General features: G+C 44.9%; 1 protein-coding gene across 1 annotated transcript in view; it reads left to right on the top strand.

Moving 5' to 3' along the window:
- The window catches only part of htra3b (HtrA serine peptidase 3b), a 35,642-nt gene that overhangs the window by 828 nt on the left and 11,711 nt on the right, over positions 1-23,103 (top strand). The window lies entirely within an intron of this gene.

Genomic DNA, 23,103 nt, shown 5'->3' with positions numbered 1-23,103 from the left:
AACAGACCGTTGGGTCGTGCGTAAAAATCAACCTAGCCTCGCACGTTTTCGTGCTGCTAGTCACGGGAATTGATGTATCGAATCCTGTCCTGAAGCACGGTGGTCCAATTCATTCGAATGTGTAGATTTTAGAGTTGAAAATGAGGACTGTAAATTGCCAAAGCTGTAAAAAAAAAAAAAGTCTTTCTAGAGCGCAAATAACACTGAATACCAGGCTAATGTCACCCAGCGCCTGTAAACAGTATTTAGCGTGCAGGTACTGTTTTAACGGCCTATTTAAGCAGCAGTAAACCGATCATTTGGCTGCAGAATTGCCGGTGACGTTGAAGCGAAATTCCATCAACTCATCCGTGTTGGCTGGACCACACGTCAAGTCCCAGAACGCCATTCGAAATCGCGGGCTGCGTTCAATTAAAACTCAGAAATTGGTTATTTTGTCCGTAGATGGACGCCTGCAGTAGTTTGTTTTCTTTTGTTTTTGTTTTTTTTGCGAGCACGGAAATTATACTGACTACAAAACGTATGTAAGCATTACATTAAAAAACAACAACTTCGAAGTAGTTGACGTCAACATTTGAGGTGGAAAGAACTGATGCAGAGGGAACCTTGTTGATCGTTATCGCTGGTGTGCGCTGCCATTTGGCCGCGACGTCGGATCTGTTATCTCGGGAAACTCGACCCAACGAAGTGCCAGAAAAATAAATATGGGCTAGACATCAAATATGGAATTTCTTCAAGCTATAGACTTTTAATGACTTTTTCCATTCTAACACAATACTGTCTTTTAGGCCATATCAAATTTTCTTTCCCCAGGTTTCAATATTATTATGAATGAAGACACTTTTGTTACTCAAATACACGCAATAACTGTGAAGACAAATACTGCATAATATGATACTTTTAGACATAATACGCATGATAATAAGATAAGCCTTTTTGGGTAGGTAACATGGCTGCAAGACTAACACGCCTGCTTTTTAGTCTTCATTATATTTTAAATATCAGAATTGGTTTTATTTACATATATGGTACATTTACATATATAAGGAATTTCTTCTGGTGAGGTTTGGTGCACTTCAGTACAGACCATAAGCAATAACAAATAACAAATCTCAACAGTCTGGGGGGGGGGGGATAACAATAAAATTAAATAGGACAAAAAAAAAAAAAGTATTAAAATTTAAATCAGCGCTTTGTTACTTCTCGCCCGGGGAGGTGAAGCGTGGCTACGTTTTGTCTGAGCATTATTACCATTTTGACTGGAAAGTTTCGAAGTGAAAACAATTTTTTGGAATAAATTTTACCAGGCAAAAAAAAGCGGAATTACCAGTTAATGGAAAACCTGAGCCAACATCAAGGAAGTAACGTCGTGTCGTAAAACATAGAAGTTACATAGTGCGAGAACAGGCGTTCTGAAAGAATGAAAGAAGTGCCATTCTCCATATTACAGGTCAGTTTAGCATCAAGATGCTAGATTTTAAAGCTGTTATTTTAAGGTTCAAAAGTTACATAGTGTTGCTTTAAATGTAAGATATATATATATATATATATATATATATATATATATATATATATATATATATACACACACACACACACACACACAAATAGTCAGATATTTAAGATATACATTGGACAAGATTGCAACTATTTTTTAAGATTTGAACATACAGTATATCCCCCTAGGCCCTCATGTGTCGTCAACTAGTTTAATGTTGTTTCCCCCCCTCATTAAGGACAGGATCTGGGATGGAATTGCCTCTGAGTCACCTCAAGCTATGAAGTAGAATTTGTCCTTTTTTACCGGTAACACGTACAGACAGACAGAAAAACACGACAGGCAGGAACAAACCCACTTGGACAGAATAGATTACACCGTGAGACCAGTCGCTCATGGATGAATACCACCATTTGTTGGTCTTCGTTCCTCATGCTGTTTTATGTTATCATTTCTGGCGGGATTTCTATGTACTTTTTCCTTCCAAGAGGTGGCAGGTTACCCTGCTTTCCTCTCAATTTCAGACCTGTCAACCTGCACGCATTTTGTGTACCAACCACGCAATTCTTGATCAAAATACACAGGTGAGAAATGGCAGCTGAAACTATGAAAAACAAAAAAAGCAAAAACAAACAAAAAATAAATAAATATATATATATATATATATAATAGATCGATACGATACGTCCCTTGGATTGGACCAGATGCTACGATCTTGTGCTTCTGGTTCTGTAACAACTCCCTCTCCTCTCACTCACTCAACATACACTGATACGCAGCAGTACTTTATTTTCCCCCGAGACGTAACGCTGCATTATAATAATGAGTAATAATACAGCACAAAAATGTGACTCAATGTTAACATATAAAACGTGAGATGCACCGATCGATCGGCCATGACCGGTGACCAACGTAATGTAACGTAGTAGCGTAGTTGACACTCAAAAAAGAGAGCGAAAGAAAATGTCGGCTGTTTGGAAGTACTTCAAGGTAAACAAAGAAGACTAGATAAATTATTTATCTATCGCTACAGGTTTCATTATACTGGAACTTGGTCACAATTTTATGTTCTCAGGGACAGTTTCATGTTCTATTATTGTTCCATATTGAACAATTAACAATAATAAACACACAGTGTCAAAATCAACAATAATAAACACACAGTGTCAAAATCAGCAATCTCACTATTGTGGTAACTGAAAATTGCAGCTGTAGTCCGTATGTGCAGCTGTCTTATCACGTGAGCGTGATCAGATCACAGGGTGTATTTGTCATTGAGGTACAGCAGTTAGACCCAGTGAGACCAAATGATAAGAAGATTTAATATCTCCGATCACGGCTATAAGCTCAAAATGATCTAAAACAATGTAATATATATTTGACAGTGAGTGTTTTCTTATGAACATACAATTGAATTAATCCGCCAAAATAGGAATTGGCATGTCAGACTTTTGAAAATTGGCCAAGAGAATTGCAATCGGTGCATCTCTAGTTGGTAAACATGTTAATGTATTTCACGGTATATATCTTAATGATATCAGTTTGTATACGGTATATAGTTAGCCGTAGCTCGCATAGGATGTGATTAGCCTCATCATGAGACGTAATTTAGCTGCAGTAACTCAAACACCACAGAGACTACCTGTTACACTATTGTGGTACTCCAAATATATTCCCAATGTTGGCAGGTCTGCAATTTCCACTATTCTTGAAAAATGAAATGTCAGTGTCAATTATGGCTGCCCCCTGAAGGTCGACGAGTCAAATGAACAGTCAGAAACCTGTCAGTGCACTGAGACCCTTCAAGTCGAGCAGTCGTTTTTTTTTGTTTTTTTCCCCCAGTCAGTGTGCATTACAATGACAGGATAAAACCGACAGAAGTTTACAGAATGCACAGGAATAACATTTAAATTAGGAATAATAAATAAGGGGAATCACAAATATATTTTTATGTGTGAATCGTCCCTGTCCGGACATGGACGTGAACATGGCTCTCCAAATGGCAGAGAGCCGTGCACTTTCTCCAAATAAAACAAGTAAAAACAGTGTGGGGACGGGGCAGGGAGGAACGGTGCACAACTCTGGGGCTCGTAACGATTATTTTCTGTGCATTACGCGTGGAGAGGGGGTGATGGGGGAGAGAGTCACATAGACAGTGTCCCCATTACACACGGTTTCATACCATACTGTTCCATACACACTTGTTTTGTTTCATAACGAGACGTAAAATAAAATAACTTACATCTAAAATAAAAACGCACTGTTTTGGCTTGCCGACCACCAAAAGTGCCTTCAATGGGCACATGAGTGTCAAAACTGGGCCCTGGAGCAATGGAAGAAGGTGGCCTGGTCTGATGAATCAGGTTTTCATGTGGTTGGCCAGAGTCAGGATCCGATCGAGCGTCTGTGTGATGTGTTGGAACAACAAGGGGGGTCCCCACCTCGCAACCTCCAGGACTTAAAGGATCTGCTACTAACGTCTTGGTGCCAGATACCAAAGGACACCTTCAGAGGTCTTGTGGAGTCCATGCCTCGATGGGTCAGAGCTGTTTTGGTGGCACAAGGGGGAGCAACACAATATTAGTGGGAAATTAATGGTAGTTTTAATCGTGTGAGTGTGAGACATGGGTTAATTCTCTCTCTCTCTCTCTCTCTCTCTCTCTCTGTCTCTCTCTCTCTCTGTGTATGGCAAGAGCAAAGTCCAATACATTCCCTAGATTTTCTGGCCTGTTCATTTATCTTTGCAACATAAGTGCTATTTATAGATAGAAGTGTTTAATACTATTATCAACATTGGAGTCGACAAATATGCTTGCTTTATGCAAATGTATATGTGGTGTGCATGGTCTTCGGTGAGGGCTATGGTGGCCTGGTGGGAGGCCAACCGGTGACAACGCACCTAGCTAGTGCCATGGGCCGGGAGATTGTCAATGAACTGCTCGGTGGCCACCGCCGTGACAATCTGGTGTTGAGAGCGCTCCTGTGGTCGTAGCCACCGCTGGGCTGCGTCCAGGAGCTGCTGGGCGTGCAGGAACGGCCGGCCAGCAGTGTCATAGGGGAGGGACTGGAGGCGCAGGCGGTGGCTCTCTGGCCCTCACTGCCCTCCGGAAGACAGCGTAGCTGTTCTGTGGCACGCGCCGCCAGCTGAGCATCACCCGAGAGCAAGGGAACGACCCGCCACGCCTGCTCACAGTCCAACCTGCCAGCCGTCTGTTCAGAACTGGCCGCCTCGGGATCATCCCATCATCTTCTGTTGCGGGGGAACGGCACTCCCGGAGGAGGACCTGGATGGCTTGCTGGCTCTCCCAGAACGCATCCTGACCCTCACCATTTCCTGGAACTGCAGTGCTTGTTGTTCCTGCATTGTGGCGAGGGCCACCACTATCTGTTACAGGGGGGAAGGCGTCCGGGACTCCATTCTGTTCAGTTCACTTGTAAACGGGTATTCTGACCCAGGGCCAGGGAATGAGCAAGGGGAGGCAGGCGAATGCAAAACAGCGTTGGTTGGCGTGTATATATTACAGATTAAACAAAACGGTGGCTCGTGGGCCAACGGCAAAATCATAAGCTTGCTGGCAAACGGGGAGAGTGTAGCGCTTATGCGCGCTGCCGCCGTACCACAGCCGGTCTGCTGCGCTTAGCGTCCCTTTTGCCAGGTCTAATCCTGTGTCTCCAAAAACCACACACCTCCTCTCCGCAGTGGGCAGCATTCGTCGTCGCACCCGGGGACCTGGTACCAAGTGTCCATCGCTGGTCAGACGATGATGTGTGCATGTTTTTGGTGGGGGTCCTTACTGACGTTAGGTGGAGGAAACCCCATGTGAGCATGGAGAGAACATGCAAACTCCACACAGAAAGGCTCCTATTTGGGAGATAACCCGCCAGAGTACGGTGCCAACAGTGCCCCTGGCGGGAATCAAACCCGGCAGTCCAACCATAATCTACGGTGAGGACCGTTTTAAATCAAAACAGCTGAGACTGACAATGCTTGTTCAGGTGAATGAAGGCAGTAGGCACGGCTTGTGAGGGTGGTCTCTTTTTCACATTTTTCTTTCCACTTTATCTGAGCTGCAGGACGTAATTTCATGGTAAACAGCAAATTAAGAAGAGGAGTTGTAGCTAAGTCATAGTTATAATACCCATGTATTGCCTGAACCATTTGTTAACACATGTATACATTGTGTGCTGCGTTTATCATACCATCATACCATCAGACATGGTATGCTAGTATGTCATTTTGGGCATAATCTAATGTTTGTGTGAAGCCCCACAGCAAAGGGGGTTATGGGTAACTGTACTGTAGGTGGCAGAGTAACCGACACGCACTCCTCCCAAATCTCAACCTGTTGTGCGGTCCTGCGAGTCAAAAGACGCTGAATGGTTGAATTGTCCAACTTCCTCAGAGGTGGGCTCAAAATGGAAAAGAAAATGTAACAGATATAGAATCTCTTTGGAGACTTAAAGGCTCAGGAAGTCAAAGGCCCCGCAGCACAGGGCTGTGACTGACTGTTCCTACACTTCGCTTTGAAGCTCTACAGTATCTTGGCACACACACACAAAATGCCTCTCGTTTAAAACATTTGCATGACTGAACTCCCTCTTTAATCTGTCTGTCCATTGTCGGAAATCCTTTGTTATCCCCATTTAAGATCGTAATGAGTTGGAAGATAATATTGCTAATTGACCAATTACTCGAGCCAAATTTTTTCTACAGCCATGCCGCTTTGATCCGTGTGTGCCCACGGTTCCAAAAGCCGGTAGTTTCTCCTAGTTGCTATCTTTATCACAATAGTTATTATTAGTTTTGGAATTATGATGGGCATTTAACGAGTAGGGGAACGCCAAGAAAGTCAAAATGTGTCTTTCATAAAGTCGGCATCGTAATTACTAGGTCAAGACTAACAGAAACCCCCCCAGCTTTTCTTCTTGTGAGGATATTTGCCATCTTACCATCTAAAAATAGCTAAACCCTAGTTTCCTAGAAATTCCTCAAAGACCGACCCCCCCTCCCCCGCCGCTGCCAAAAAAAAACTCAGGATGCAGCTGACTGTAAAATTACAACACAATTCGGTCTTTTGGAAGAAGCAATGCTTAACTCATTATTACTGGTCTCCCGGTCTCTGCCATTGCAGTGCCGCTCGGTGGTGGCGATTGCGCAGGTCGGATCTTTCCGAACGGGCTGCCAAGTTTGTGCCATCAAACAGGTCGGTTTGCATTTTAGGTGTGTCCCCAATCTGTTTTACCATTGACTGATTGTCACTTGTCACATATGAAAGTGTTCCCATGTATGAACCTTTAAGTGGTCATATTTAAACATCCAGCATAGGTTTTTTTTTTCTTGGGCTAACTGATTCCAGTTCAGGTTTCTAAGTAGACGTGAACTTCACATCCGTCCCCTCCCTTGAGGTTTCTCACAAACCCCCATTTCTAATGAGGAATGGGGTCCACATGTTGCTGAAACGGTCTCAGGGTCAGTTTTTGGAAACTGCCACATTGGCCGAGTCAACGGGATTCTTTTTTTTTTTTTTTTTTTTCTCCAGGGGTCTAAACACAGCTCTGTCTGTGGTTCAAACCAAGAGAAACTACAGTGGCTTCGGTGTAGTTGTCACATTTGAGGTTCCCATAATTAAGCGTCCACACACACTCACACACATTGGGAAAGGAAATTATATAGCAGGGGCTATTACTCATAAAATGTCCCTTTTTAACAATATTTTATAGATTTTCATAGATTTTTATAATTTTATAGTTTATGTATTTAGCATATACAGTATATTTTACACAAACAAACGGATAACAATTAAATTAAGAAATGAAACAGGTAGCCATGGTTTTCACAATCATCAAAGAAAAGGAAACCTAATACTTCACATATTTAACATAGAAATTAAAAAAAAAAAACCCACAAAGAAAACAAAAAACAACAACGTAGAAAGACGCAACACAGCAATTTCAAAATGACTGCACCTTGCGTCCAAGAAACTCCAATAGAGGTTTCCACGCTTTTTCAAATTCTCCCGTCCTTCCTCAGGTTAAGTAAGCCTCTCCAATACAATACAATATGCGATCTCCTTCACCCACATATGTATCCAATGTATATCCATACTTGGGTAATGTAAGTTCTCATTAACCATTTGTATTTTAATAGCTTCATTCTCATATTAATTGATTGCTTTTGGGCTTTTAAGCATGCAATTTCCCAATCAGTCTCTTGTGTCCTCTTGAATATCCAGCCTCCTTGCCTCTAACCCAGTGGTTCTAAATCTTCTTTGAGTAGTGTACCCCCACATTGATCTTTTTTCAGCTGAGTTCCCCCTTCACTGGCATTGGGAGAAAAATAATTTAACATAAATGATGTACTGTCTGTGTGTTGTATGTGTTTTTTTTCAAACATGATCTATAACCAACAAGACTTTTTTTTTTTTTTTCCCCAAAAAATCAACATTCTTATACAAAGCACAAATACAAAACATTTTTTTGTATGTTTTGTATTTTTAGAGCTTATTGTGTGTAATCTCTGGGTGACATGACATTTCACAGCATATATGTATGACCGTATGTATATGTATGTGACAAATAAACCTCTTGAAATATAAGACAAATGACCTCAAAAATACTAAAAGAAACACAAAGAAAAAGGCAATAAAACATGTGCATTTCACAGGGACAAAGCAGACACATTAAGAAAAACAGGAGCATTCATTATATAAAAGGTAGTTCGACAGACATTTAAAATGTTCAAGGGTAAAAATCTGTCCAATAAGGGAGCCTGAAGCCTATTCCACCTGTGAGGAGCATAATAGGAGAATGCAGTTTTTCCCAGTTTCGTATTCATATATGGGATATCTAAGGTAAAGTATTCTTGTAGACGAGTACGGTATCCCATCCCAAATCTTAAAAACGATGATAAATAAAATGGTTGTTCCCTTCTAGTGGTAAGTGATGGCCACCCCACCTTCTCATAGGGGATACAATGTGGGTTCTAAAACTGTCACCTGTAATAAATCTAAGAACTGTGGTACAAAGCATCAAAAGGCTTGAGGGTATGGGCAGCGGCATGCATGTAAATTACATCTGCATAGTCAAGCACTGATAAAAATGGTCCCTGTACAATCTGCGACCTATTGCTCAAAGGGAAGCACTGCTTATTTCTAAGAAAAAAACGTAATTTAAACTTAAGTTTCTTTGTCAGATTCTCAACATGCGTTTTAAAAGATAATGTGGCTCTTTATTCATTTGAGCCCAAGTTATTGATCTGATAGTAAAACCTGAAGGATTTTTCATTTGGGATCCAATGAAGAATATGTAATTATCTTGATTATCTTATATGGATAGCAGTAAAAGCTTAAGTCTAATCAGGGCCTTTTGAATATCCAGAAAATCTGACTTTAAATTAGACAAAGCTTTGTCAACAGTACTGAGTAAAGGTCACTGAGTAAATAAGTGAATAGTAAATAAAAGAGCTGTTTTTAGAACCAATGAGCCCAGGTCATTTATGTACAATGTGAACAGGATAGGACCTAGAATTGAGCCCTGTGGTACCCCTTTAGTAACTTCAAGGAAACAAGGTTAAGGACTGTCTGCAACTAATGCTTGAGTACTGCCAGTAAGATAACTGAAACCAGTTATGTGAATTTGTGTAAACCAGTTGATTTAAGTCTATCCAATAGAAGAGTATGACACAATGTGCCAAATGCTGTAGACAGATCAATGAACATGGCAATACAACACTCCTTAACCAGAGAGCAGATTACAGGTACTCCTCACTTAATGACAGAGTTCCGTTCCTAGGACCAGATCGTTAAGCAAATTGGTTAAGTGTGGACCCGCGTTATTTCACGTAAGGGGGCATGGCCATTGCGAACGCTAGTGTAGTGAATACTGACAGACTGCGGGAATGAGACTGGGAATGGTGATGCGCGATGAGATGCTTGACGCTGAGATGCCGCGCACACACGCACTCCGCGGTATTGTACGCAGCGCACAATACCGACTGGTCGGAGAGCTGGTCGTAAGTCCAAACAGTCGTTAAGCAGGTAGGTCATTAAGTGAGGAGTACCCGTATAAATACATTTACTACCTTACAGGCTGCTGTCAAACTGCTATGTTCAGGTTAGAAACCAGCCTGATGGGGAATTAAAATGCAATCTGCAGATAGAAAGTGATGCATTTCAATATTGAGGGGCTTTTCTTCTTCTTATTATTAACTCAGTAAAGACAGAGGAAATCATTTTTGGTAAGCCCCCAACCTGCCCACCCCCCAAAGTGATGATCCACAATGTTGAAATTAATCAAGTCTCTGCATATAAATACTTAGGTGTCATGATAGATGAGAACCTCTCATGGACCCCTCACACGGATTTTCTTGGTAAAAGGATACAGCACGGCATTTATTTTCTCAGTACATTAAAATCGTTTGGGGCCAGCAGCCAAATTATGTATTTATTTTTTACTTCTGTATTTCAGAGCATCATGCTCTACTGTAGCACTGCCTGGTGGAGCAACCTCACAGTGAAAAATAAAAGTAAACTTCAAAATCAGTTTAAACTTTGCTCCAAAATCATTGGACTTCCTGTAGCTCAAGCCTTTCAAGAGGCCCATAGCAATAGCTTGGTTAGGCTGGCCATTAAGATTTCCTCTGACTCCACACATGTTTTGCACAATGAATATCAGCCCCTTCCTTCAAATAGGCGCTTCAGAGTCCATTCCTTTAATCGAAATAGGCTTAAAAACTCCTTTGTACATCAGTCCATTCTACTACTAAACAAACAAAAATGATTCCAGAGCCTTTTATGATTTCATGGGTATTAGTCTTATGTCTTTGTAAATTGTCTTACCTGTCATTTGTGCTGTTTTTTGTGTATCTGTGTGCTGTGCCATGTCATGTGTCTGTACTTGTCTATCCTGTCAACACCTGTGCTTGTCTAATCTGTCATCTGTGTTGCTTGTGTATCGTTGTGCTGTCATGCCAGGTGCCATTTGTACTTGTGTTCTTTCCTGTCACTCCAGTGATTGTTTACCTGTATGTCCTAAATGTTTTCAGGGGCCTTTCCCAGGGACGCAAAATGAATTTCAGTGCCCTACTCACCAATAAAGTTGTATCGTATTTTCTAAGATTTTGGCTGAACATGACCATTTAGAGATTGGGCAGTAGTTTTTGGATCCCTGGTGTCACCACCTTTATGCATAGGCAGTGCGTGTGCTGTTTTCCACACTTTAGGAAAAATGTCCAGATACAAGAGTTAGAAGATGATAACCAATCAAAATTAAGGTCACCCATGAACAAAACTTCAGAAGCCTTATACACAGATATAGAATTCTCCAATTTATTGAAAGCACTTTGATAAGCGGGGGGGCTCCGATTCCCACCGCATAATTATTAGGATTAAGAGAGACATTTAATGTCTTAGGGTGATGTCATCCAATGACATCACCCTTAATTCTTTCAGTCAACCAGGTTTCTTTTTTTTTTTTTTTTTATAACTTGTGCTGTCAGCATGCTGGGCATACAACAGAGTATTTGTATGCCATTGCATCTAGGACAGAGTTAGTCTGCAAGTGGAGTTCAGGTTCTCAACCTGCAATGCAACTCTTTATTAATTATTTAATCGTCAAGAACTGTTGCAGTCAATAACTCCTGTGGATGACCTGTAGGATGACAAGAGCACAGTTTTTTTTGTTATACAGAACTGCCACCAATCCCCCTCTATTTCACCATGTTTGGGTCTATAAACAACTAATCACTACTCCAAGAGAAGGAGAATCACCACAGGTGAAACAAATAAATATAGAACCAAACAACATGTACATGGAAAAACACATAAAAATATGAACAAACAACTACATGTACACAGAAAAACAAACACTGGACTACATGTACACAGAAAAACAAACACTGGACTACAACATGTATTGAAAAAACAGTTAAGTCCAGGAAAACTGGAACAGCAATTGGCCATGTGGCCTCTTCCTGTCATAGTTATGGTAGTAAATGAGGAAGAAAAGGCGAGGGATGTAACCAGGAGGGTGTTGGGTTCTGTTCAAAGCAGGTGTTGGTGGTTTGTGTGTGCCTGTGATGAGACCCCCTGTATGTGAGTGTGAAGTGTCCACCGGTGAGTGTGCAGGACTTATCCCAATTGGTTCTGGTGTATAAGTTTGATATTATGTCGTGGCGCCTCCAAGCAGCGGAAAAAGCCCCAAAGCCAGTCCTGCAGCAGTTCAGACACCCCACAGCCATAGGAAAGCCCCGAGCACCCCGACCTGCAGCCACAGAAGACCCCCCTGGCCCCCAGAGAAGCCGGAAGCCTGCAGAGCAACACCCATTTCCGGCCCTTAGGAGCGTACCCAGTCCCAGATAGTGCGAGGAGACCCCACATACAACCGACTTCCATGAGCAGACACAAGACGCAGGCGCAGAACCTGGGTCTGGAGACCGACACCCCGGGAGAGAGAGGCCTGCCACACCCGGCCGCGAGCCCCGAGTGCCCATCCACGTAGCAGAGTGTGCCAGTCAACCAGGTTTCTGTTAGAATTAAAATATCTGAACTGGTTTGTTGGCCCCCAGATTCCAATAGAGTCCAGTTTTGGTACCAAAGTTCTCACAGTCATGTGGATTAATTGAAGACATTTGCAGTTAAGGAAGTCAAGAGGAGCACTAATTAAATGTTTATTAGCAGTCAAATTTATTTCTAATTTTTCAAACCAGGCCCTTGCTCATAAAAATGAGTCACAGGGAAATAACTTAAGATTGCAAACATTTACATAATTTTAACCAGGGAAAAAATTTGACTGAAAAATCTATCCACTGGGGGTGCACAAGCCAGTGTCTTCCTCCCTTCTAAGTGCTGGTCCTAAGCCCGGATGAATAGAGAGGGTTGCGTCAGGAAGGGCATCCGACATAAAAACCATGCCAAATCAAACATGCGGACAAAAAAAAAATCTGATTTCCACATCGGATCAGTCGAGGCCTGGGTTAACAACAACCGCCACTAGTGCCGTTAGCCACAGGGTGCCAGTGGAAATTGTGCTACTGTCGGCCGAAGAAAAGGGAAGGCGTGTCCGGAGACAGCAGGAGAGGAAGAAGGGTAGGAGAGTAGAAACTTTGAACGTTGGCACTATGAAGGGTAAAGAGAGAGAGCTGGCTGACATGATGGAGAGAAGGAAGGTAGATGTACTATGTGTACAAGAGACCAGGTGGAAGGGAAGTAAGGCCAGGAGTATTGGAGCCGGGTACAAACTGTTCTACCATGGAGTGAATGGCAGGAGAAATGGGGTAGGGATAGTCTTGAAGGAAGAATGTGTCAAGAGTGTTTTGGAGGTGACGAGAGTGTCGGACAGAGTGATGAGCATGAAGCTGGAAATTGATGGGGTGATAATGAATGTGGTCAGTGCATATGCTCCCCAAGTTGGGTGTTAGATGGAAGAGAAAGAATTCTTTAGTGAGTTGGACGTAGTGGTGGAGAGTGTCCCCAAGGGAGAGAGTGGTCGTTTGAGCAGATCTCAATGGGCATGTTGGCGAAGGGATCAGAGACAAAGGTGATGGGTAGGTATGGTGTCAAGGAGAGGAATGTGGAAGGACAGATGGTGGTGGATTCTGCCAAAAGGATGGAATTGGCTGTTGTGAATACATATTTAAAGAAGAGGGAAGAACACAGGGTGACATATAGGAGTGGAGGAAGGTGCACACAGGTGGACTACATCTTATGCAGAAGGTGCAGTCTGAAAGAGATTAGTGACAGCAAAGTGGTGGTAGGGGAGTGTGTTGCTAGGTAGCATCGGATTGTGGTCTGTAGGATGACTCTGGCGGCCAAGAAGAGGAAGAGAGTTCAAGAAGCGCCAAAGCCAAAATGGTGGAAGTTGAAAAAGGAGTGTTGCATGCAATTTAGGGAAGAGGTAAGGGCAGGCAATAGGTGGGAATGAACTGTTACCAGATGACTGGAAAACAACTGCAGAAGTGATGAGGGAGACGGCCAAGAAGGTACTCAGTGTATCATGCGGGAAGAGGGAGGACAAGGACTCTTGGTTGTGGAATGAGGAAGTACAGGAGAGCATAGAGCAGAAGGGGTTGACAAAGAAGAAATGGGATAGTCAGATAGAGAGATGAAGAAAGTAGACAGGCGTACAAGCTGATGCGGCAAAGAGTGAAGTGGCAAAGACAATGGAAAAGGCATACGACGAGTTGTATGAGAGGTTGGACAGTAAGGAAGGATAGAAGGACTTGTACCGATTGGCAAGACAAAGGGACCAAGCTGGGAAGGATGTACAGCAGGTTAGGCCGATGAAGGATAATGATGGGAATGTGCTGACTAGTGAGGAGAGTGTGTTGAGAAGGTGCAAGGAGTACTTTGAGGAGTTGATGAATGGAGAGAGGGAGGGAGAGAGAGGGAGGGAGAGAGAGGGAGGGAGAGAGAGAGAGAGAATGATGTGGGGATAGTGGATCAAGAAGTGCAGCAAATTATCAAGGATGAGGTGAGAACAGCATTAAAGAAGAAGAGTGGAAAGGCAGTTGGCCCAGATGACATACAGTGGGGCAAAAAAGTATTTAGTCAGCCACCAATTGTGCAAGTTCTCCCACTTAAAAAGATGAGAGAGGCCTGTAATCTTCATCAAAGGTACACTTCAACTATGAGAGACAGAATGGAGGGAAAGAATCCAGGAAATCACATTGTAGGATTTTTAATGAATTCATTGGTGAATTCCTCGGTAAAACAAGTATTTGGTCACCTACAAACAAGCAAGATTTCTGGCTTTCAAAGACCTGTAACTTTTTCTTTAAGAGGCTCCTCTGTCCTCCACTCGTTACCTGTATTAATGGCACCTGTTTGAACTCGTTATCAGTATAAAAGACACCTGTCCACAACCTCAAACAGTCACACACAAACTCCACTATGGCCAAGACCAAAGAGCTATTTAAGGACATCAGAAAAAAAATTGTAGACCTGCACCAGGCTGGGAAGACTGAATCTGCAATAGGTAAGCAGCTTGTTGTGAAGAAATCAACTGTGGGAGCAATTATTAGAAAATGGAAGACATACAAGACCACTGATAATCTCCCTTGATTTGGGGCTCCACGCAAGATCTCACCCCGTGGGGTCAAAATGATCACAAGAACGGTGAGCAAACATCCCAGAACCACACGGGGGGACCTAGTGAATGACCTGCAGAGAGCTGGGACCAAAGTAACAAAGGCTACCATCAGTAACACACTACGCCGCCAGGGACTCAAATCCTGCAGTGCCAGACTTGTCCCCCTGCTTCAGCCAGTACATGTCCAGGCCCGTCTGAAGTTTGCTAGAGAGCATTTGGATGATCCAGAAGAGGATTGGGAGAATGTCAGATGAAACCAAAATATAACTTTTTGGTAAAAACTCAACTTGTCGTGTTTGGGGGAGAAAGAAATCTGAGTTGCATCCAAAGAACACCATACCTACTGTGAAGCATGGGGGTGGAAACATCATGCTTTGGGCCTGTTTTTCTGCAAAGGGACCAGGACGACTGATCCGTGTAAAGGAAAGAATGAATGGGGCCATGTATCGTGAGATTTTGAGTGAAAACCTCCTTCCATCAGCAAGGGCATTGAAGATGAAACGTGGCTGGGTCTTTCAGCATGACAATGATCCCAAACACACCGCCCGGGCAAAGAAGGAGTGGCTTCGTAAGAAGCATTTCAAGGTCCTGGAGTGGCCTAGCCAGTCTCCAGATCTCAACCCCATAGAAAATCTTTGGAGGGAGTTGAAAGTCCGTGTTGCCCAGCGACAGCCCCAAAACATCACTGCTCTAGAGGAGATCTGCATGGAGGAATGGGTCAAAATACCAACAACAGTGTGTGAAAACCTTGTGAAGACTTACAGAAAGGGAGAGGATGCTGGAGGAGTGGCGAAGAAGTGTACTGGTACCCATCTTCAAGAATAAGGGAGACGTACAGAGCTGTAGTAACTACAGGGGAATAAAGTTGATCAGCCACAGCATAAAGCTATGGGAAAGGGTAGTGGAGGCTAGGTTAAGAGGAGAGGTGGGGATCAGCGAGCAGTATGGTTTCATGCCAGGAAAGAGTACTACAGATGCAATGTTTGCTTTAAGAATGCTGATGGAAAAGTACAGGGAAGGCCAGAGGGAGTTGCACTGCGTCTTTGTGGATTTGGAGAAAGCATATGATCGTATGCTGAGAGAGGAACTATGGTATTGCATGAGGAAGTCGGGGGTGACAGAGAAGTACCCAAGAGTGTTACTGGATATGTATGAGGGCAGTCAGACAGTATCAAGGTGTGCAGTAGGTGTGACGAAGGCATTCCAATTGGAGGTGGGATTGCATCAAGGATCAGCTCTTAGCCCTTTCTTGTTTGCAGTGGTGATGGACAGGTTAACAGATGAAATCAGGCAGGATCCCAGGCTCCTCCTGCTAGCATGCTGTAGTGTCCTTGAGCAAGACACTTAACCCCTAATTGCTCCTGATGGCTGCGTCCGTCGGTGTTTGAATAATTGTAAGTCGCTTTGGATAAAAGCGTCTGCTAAATGACTAAATGTAATGTAATGTAAAGAAGTGTAGGCATGCATTAGAGAGAAGAGGAATAAAAGTCAGCAGGAATAAGACAAAATACATGTGCCTGAATGGGGCGGAGGGCGGCTAAAAGCTGAGAAAGCAAGGAGTGGCGGTAGAGAAGGCGGATGAAGTAGTACTCAAGTACTTGGGGTCGACCATCCAAAGCAGCTGAGAGTGCAGGAGAGATGTGAAGAAGAGAGTACAGGCAGGGTGGAGTAGGTGATCTGTGACAGAAGGGTTCCAGAAAGAGTGAAGGGGAAGGTCTACAGGACAGTAGTGAGACCAGCTATGTTGTGCGGTTTAGAGGCGATGGCACTGACAAAAAGACAGGTGGCTGAACTGGAAGTAACAGAGTTGAGGATGTTGAGATTTTCATTAGGAGTGACAAGGATGGACAGGATTAAGAATGAGTACATTAGATGGACAGCTCAGGTTGGACAGTTTGGAAGAGTGAGAGAGGCCAGATTGAGATGGTTTGGACACGTGTAGGAGAGATGAGAGTTACATTGGGAGAAGGATGCTGAGGATGGAGCTGCCAGGCAAGAGGAAAAGAGGAAGGCCAAAGAGAAGGTTTATGGATGTGGTGAGGGAGGACATGCAGGCGGTTGGTGTAAGGGTGGAAGATGCGCAGAACAGAAGGGATTGGAGGCAGATGATCAGCTGTGGCGACCCCAAACGGGAGCAGCTAAAAGAAAAAGACGAAGATAAAATTTGACTGAAAATGTAATGACATTGCAAGTACTATAGGCTCAGCTGCTGTTATTAGAACAAAGAAAATCGAAGAGAAGGCTTAGAGGGAGTGTTTTCTGAGAGTGAGTAGAGAAATTGATGTATGCATGAATGTAAAGTCAATTCTATGTCTGTGGATAACAGATTTGAACCTGCATGGTTAGCGTGAAGGCCATCGTAATTTAAGAGTTCAGCTGAGGAGCAGAGGCAGTCATGTCCTTAACGAGAGCACCTGGGGGCAAATGTTTTACCAGTGGAGACTGGTACATGACGGGTCGACAAATCACAAGCACAGCGGGGAGGGCAAGAGCAGACCAGAGGCCGAGGGGTGCAAGAGGACCGGATGGCCTCGGCGATGGGAGAGCTCGGTGGACGTGCCATCACAGCACATGGCGGATGGGCACGACCGAGCCAGCGGGGGGGACGTTGGTTGGGGGGGACCTTGGCAGACCAAGATGGGCAACAGAGGAGGACTCCAGGCGCACAGGAGATGGAAGTCCCTCCAGTGATTCCAAAGGTTGGAATTTATTCTCCAACTGAAGAGGCACCAGGAACTGATAGAAACATGTCATGACACGGGCTCCTCCTCCTGAGTGTGTGTGGGAATGGGGCTTTTACCTGTTGCTTGTTAGACCGAGCAACGAGTATCCAGCCACTCTGATCACAATTACCTAGATCCAGGTCAGGTGTGGCTGCTCAAACCACCCAATCCCTACACTACATACACCACACTGAGGCCAGGGATAATACCTGGCCAAAGCCTGCTCCGACCCACCACCGCCAATCAGAGAACAAAAATGAAAAAAAGCCTAAAACAGACTCTGTAACAGGGTCGCTATACCTGAAAATGACAGATTCTGACGCAGGGTTCCTATACCTTAAACAAACAAATATGCCCAAAAAAATAACTGGTCCCCTTCCATTAATTGAAAAGAGTTGCAACAGACGTGCAGTTTTCTTATTTTCTGCTTCTTCATGTTTAGTTTTGACTCTGGGGACAGCAAGCAGACCTGTCCCAGACGATATGAGAGGTCTGGATGGTTCATAACGTAGCAGATCAGAAATGTATTGTGTCCCTAAACCATTCAGTGCTTTATAAACCAACAGTAGTATTTTGAAATAAAGTATTTGACGCACAGGAAGCCAGTGTTAAGATCTGAAAACTGGAGTGATACGATCCACCTTCTTTGTCATAGTGAGGACTTGAGCAGTAGGGTTCTGAATCAACCGCAGCGCTCTGATTGATCTTTTAGGGAGACTTGTAAAGACACTGTCAGAAGTTATTCCAAATTCTGCTGAGATATAACTCTTTTAATCCTTGTATATTCTGAAGGTGATAGTAGGCTGACTTTGTAATTGTTTTAATGTGGCTGTTGAAATTTATGTCTGAGTCCATGACTACACCAAGATTTCTGGCTTGGGTTGTGCTTTTTAACATTACCGATTGAAGCTGAGCGCTGCATTTTAGTCGCTCTTCCTTGGCTCCAAAAACAATTACTTCTGTTTTGTCTTTGTTTAATTGGAGAAAGTTCTGGCACATCTAATCATTGATTTGTTCAGTGCACTTGCTCAGGGATTGCATTGGACCATAGTCCCCTGGTGATATGATTATGTAAATTTGTGTGTCATCTGTGTAATTATGGTAACATATTTTGTTGTTTTCCAGAATCTGAGCCAGTGGGAGCATGTAGATGTTAAACAGAGGAGGCCCCAGAATGGAGCCCTGGGGAACTCCACACATCATTTTTTTCCCGCTCAGATGTGTAATTACCTATGTACACAAGGTTGTCCTTTAAGTAGGATTCAAACCATTTTATCACTGTTTCAGAAAGTCCCACCCAGTTTTCTAGTCGATCTAGTAATATGTTGTGGTCAACTGTGTCAAATGCAGCACTGAGATCCAATAATACTAAGACTGAAATGCTGCCACTGTCTGTGTTTAGATGGATGTCCTTGAAGATTTTCACCAAAGCAGTCTCAGTGCTGTGGTGTGGTCGAAATCCTGACTAGACATTAAAACAGTTGTGTAGTGCGAAGAAATTGTTCAGCTGTTGAAAAACAGCTTTTTCAATGATTTTACTTAAAAACTGGAGGTTTGATATGGGCCTATAATTGTTCATTAGTGAGGTGTCTAGATTGTTCTTTTTTTAAGAGTAGCTTGTCAACAGGAGGAGGAATTAAGATGTTGTATAATGTTCTCCAAAATTTTATGGGTGATCTGATCAGTTAAATCATGGTATTTGAATTGATTTTTAGTGGACAAAGGGACCGCACATATTCTGTACCTGATATGGCGGCACTGACTGCACGTCTAATTTTCTGAATTTTGTTGGTGAAGAAGGAGGCAAATTCCTTGTAGGATAGAAGTTCAGAGGGTACTGACACAGGAGGGTTTGTTAGACTGTCGCCAATAACAAACAAGGCACGTTCATTATTATTGTTTTGGCGATTGCATTTCTCAGTTCCAAATTATAAATGCAAAGTCTCTCTTTAAAGATGTCATAATGAGCGTGGAGATTTTTTTTTCGCCACCTGTTTTTCTTTTTCAACACTCTTTTTACTGTTGGTACCAGTGTGACATTTCTTCATGGAGAATTGTTCTTACCAGAGACCACCTTCACCTTAGTGGGTGCAATGGCATCAATGACATTTGTAATTTTAGAGTTGAAATTATCTACAAGCTTATTGACTGAGACCCAAGAGAGGGTGGGTGTGGAAGAGAGAGCCTGAATATATATTTCCCTGTTGTTTTCAGTGATATACCGTTTTGTAATTTATCTCTGTTTGAACATTTGTGTTCACAGAGATAGTACTCTCAAAGAAACACAGGAATGGTCAGAGAGAGCAACATCAGTCACCACGACCTTAGAAATGCTCAGACCCTTGGAGATGATTAAGTCAAGAGTGTGCCCCTTGATGGTGAGTCAGTCCATATTTATCAAGAGCACAAAAACCTAAAATAAGTTTGAGTTTCCTCTTACCTGCTGTCTGGCTGTGGGACTCCCTGCTCTCCAGTGCCCACTGCTCGTTCTTCCCCAGCAGGACAGGTCAGGGCTCCGTGGCCTGCTAGCATCCAGCTAATGCTAATATAACGAAACCATGCGTGTGTTTTTGGCAACAGGACACAGTTCTTTCACGAGTTAGAGACCACACGACAACAAAAACATCAAGTTTGTTGGTTTAATTGAGGATGGGAAGCAAGAAATATGGCTTTGATGGAATGAAGATAAGGCTGTTATGATGATGATGATGATGCTGGTGATGATGAAGGGATGATGCGTGATGGGACGGGGAACAATCTCTATTTTCGGCACACACATTTATCTGCCCAGATTCTGAAACCACCATCTGCTCTTACTGCCCTGAAGTATGTATTACCCCGATGGGGGAGAAGTGAGAAATGGGAGGAGTATCTTTAATATGCTGTAGTATTTTTGAGGAAAGGGTTCTCTGCTGTTCTTTTAATCATTTCCGGGTCTGCAGAATATATATACAACTTTAATGGGAAGTTTGGTACTAATGCCTGCGCAATATTTATCCAGGCTAGAAGAGCTTCCATTGTGAAATAAAACATTGCAGAATATAACTGAGCAGACCAATAACACCATTTCACCATTAAGGCAAGTATAGCAGCCTAAGTCTCGGTCTAGGTTTTTTGTTATTCCAAATAAATTTACCAAAAAATACTATTAGGTTAATCAAAAGAAGATTTTAGTAGTGGGAGAGGGAGTGACTGAAAGAGGTGTAGAAATTGTCATGATCTCCACCTTCTTCCACCTTCCCCTCCCTCTCCTTACCTGTCTCATTAGTCCAACTCCATTCACTTGCGCACACAGCTGTTCCCGATCAGCAATCTTACCACTATATATGCCTCTCTCACCAGTCACCCATTGCCAGATTGTCTTCGATGCTTGCACCAAGCTCTCCAGCGTTCTACTGCTTGATTCCCCGCTACTGACTCTGCCTCGCCCCGACCACGTATCTTGCCTGCCCCCCCGCCTGTCTTCTGTTTGCACTCCCGTTATTGAACCTGCTGCTGGTGGTCTCCTGGGTCTCAGTCAAGGGTCCCGCTCCGTGGTCGATTACGCGATCGACTTCCGCACTCAGGCTCGACTGAGCGAGTGGAACCCGGCAGCCCAGATTGACGCATTCCTGATGGGATTAGCAGAGTACATGAAGGATGAGCTAGTTTCCCACGACCTGCCCACCTCTCTCAATGGCATTGTTGAGCTTGCTTCCTGTATCGACCGACGCATTAAGGCCCGGCAGCAAGAGAGGCGTCAGAGGCAAGTGGAGCGCTGCCCAGCAACCCGTCTTCCAGGTTCCTCCGGACCGCCAGCTCTTCCGGCCCGTCAACCCATGAGTGAGGCCTCTCCCATGCAGGTTGGCCGGCCCAGCCTCACCCCGGAGGAGAAGGAGAGACGCCGGGTGGGGAACCTTTGTCTCTACTGCGGTCTAGCTGGACACTACATCTCCGGGTGTTCGGTAAAAGGCCGGCTCGCCAGTGAGGGAGGAGGTCCTGGTGAGTCACACCTGCAAACCCTCCTCCAACCTACACCCCCTTTGCCAGGCTCGGCTGCTGCTGCCCCAACGCTCACATTCCCTTGCCATACTTATTGACTCTGGTTCCGATGTTAACATCATCGACGATAACCTAGCACGGCAGCTGGGTGTTGGTCGAGTTCTCCTGCCTTCTCCGGTTCCTGCCACTGCCCTGGATGGCCGCCTCCTGGGGACAGTCACCCATCAGACGGTGCCCATCCGCATGCTCCTGTCCGGCAACCACCATGAGACGATACAGTTCTGCAACCTGCACTCACCTCGTCACCCTCTCCTCCTGGGGTTCCCCTGGCCCCGGCATCACAACCCACACCTCGACTGGACCACAGGGGCTATTCTGGGATGGAGTCCTGCGTGCCATCAGGTCTGCCTGAAGCAAGCCGCCGCACCTCAGCCACCCACCAGCTCCAGCTCCGCACCCGACATGTTGGGGGTCCCCGCCGAGTTCCTCGACTTCAAGAAGGTCTTCAGCAAGGCCAAGGCGACATCCCTTCCCCCGCACAGGCCATACGATATTGCCATTGACTTCCAGCCCGGCTCCACCCCCCCCAGAGGCCGCCTGTACTCCCTGCCCGCCCCGGAGAGAGAGGCCATGGACACCTATATTAATGGCGCTCTGGCGGCGGGCATCATCCGTCCCTCCTCATCCCCGGCGGGGGCTGGCTTCTTCTTCGTGGAGAAGAAGGACAAGTCCCTTTGCCCCTGTATTGACTATCGTGGTCTCAACGACATTACGGTCAAGAACTGCTATCCCCTTCCCCTCATCTCATCAGCCTTCGAACTCCACGGGGCCACGGGGTTCACCAAGCTCGACCTACGCAAGGCCTACCATCTGGTCTGGGTTCGAGAGGGGGACGAATGGAAGACGGCGTTCAACACTCCCTCCGGTCACTACGAATATCTGGTGATGCCCTTTGGTCTCACCAATGCCCCCGCCGTTTTCCAGGCCCTGGTCAATGACGTGCTCAGGGACATGCTCAACAAATTCGTCTTTGTGTACCTCGATGACATCCTGATCTTCTCCCGATCCCAAGCTGAGCATGTCCACCACGTCCAGACGGTCCTGCAGCGCCTCCTGGAGAACTCACTCTTTGTGAAGGCGGAGAAGTGTGAGTTTCACGCCCCCTCCGTCTCCTTCCTGGGGTACGTCGTAGGGAGGGGGACCATGCAGATGGACTCCACCAAGGTCTCCGCCGTCACCACCTGGCCCGCCCCGGACTCCCGCAAACAACTCCAGCGCTTCCTCGGTTTCGCCAACTTCTATCGGAGGTTCATCCGAGGCTACAGCACGGTGGCTGCCCCTCTCACAGCCCTAACCTCCTCCAAGGTGCCGTTTCTGTGGTCCGCCACCGCCAAGACGCCTTCCTGGCCCTGAAAGCACGGTTCACTTCAGCCCCCATTCTGGTATTGCCTGACCCCAAACGGCAGTTCGTGGTTGAAGTGGACGCCTCCGACGTGGGAGTCGGAGCTGTCCTGTCCCAGAGAACCGCCTCTGACCAGAAACTTCATCCCTGCGCCTTCTTCTCCAGGCGTTTGACCCTGACAGAGAGGAACTACAACATCGGGAATACGGAGCTTCTCGGTGTCAAATTGGCCGTGGAGGAGTGGCGACATTGGCTAGAGGGAACCCAGCTGCCGTTCCTGGTGTGGACTGACCACAAGAAGGAGACTGAACTCCCGTCAGGCTCGTTGGGCGCTCTTCCTAACCAGGTTCAATTTCTCCCTCTCCTATCGGCCGGGGTCACGCAATGTCAAACCCGACGCCCTGTCCCGGCAA

This window comes from Zeus faber (genome assembly GCF_960531495.2).
Source record: "Zeus faber genome assembly, chromosome: 22".
NCBI lineage: Eukaryota > Metazoa > Chordata > Actinopteri > Zeiformes > Zeidae > Zeus > Zeus faber.
This window is presented reverse-complemented; position numbering and strand designations above follow the sequence as displayed.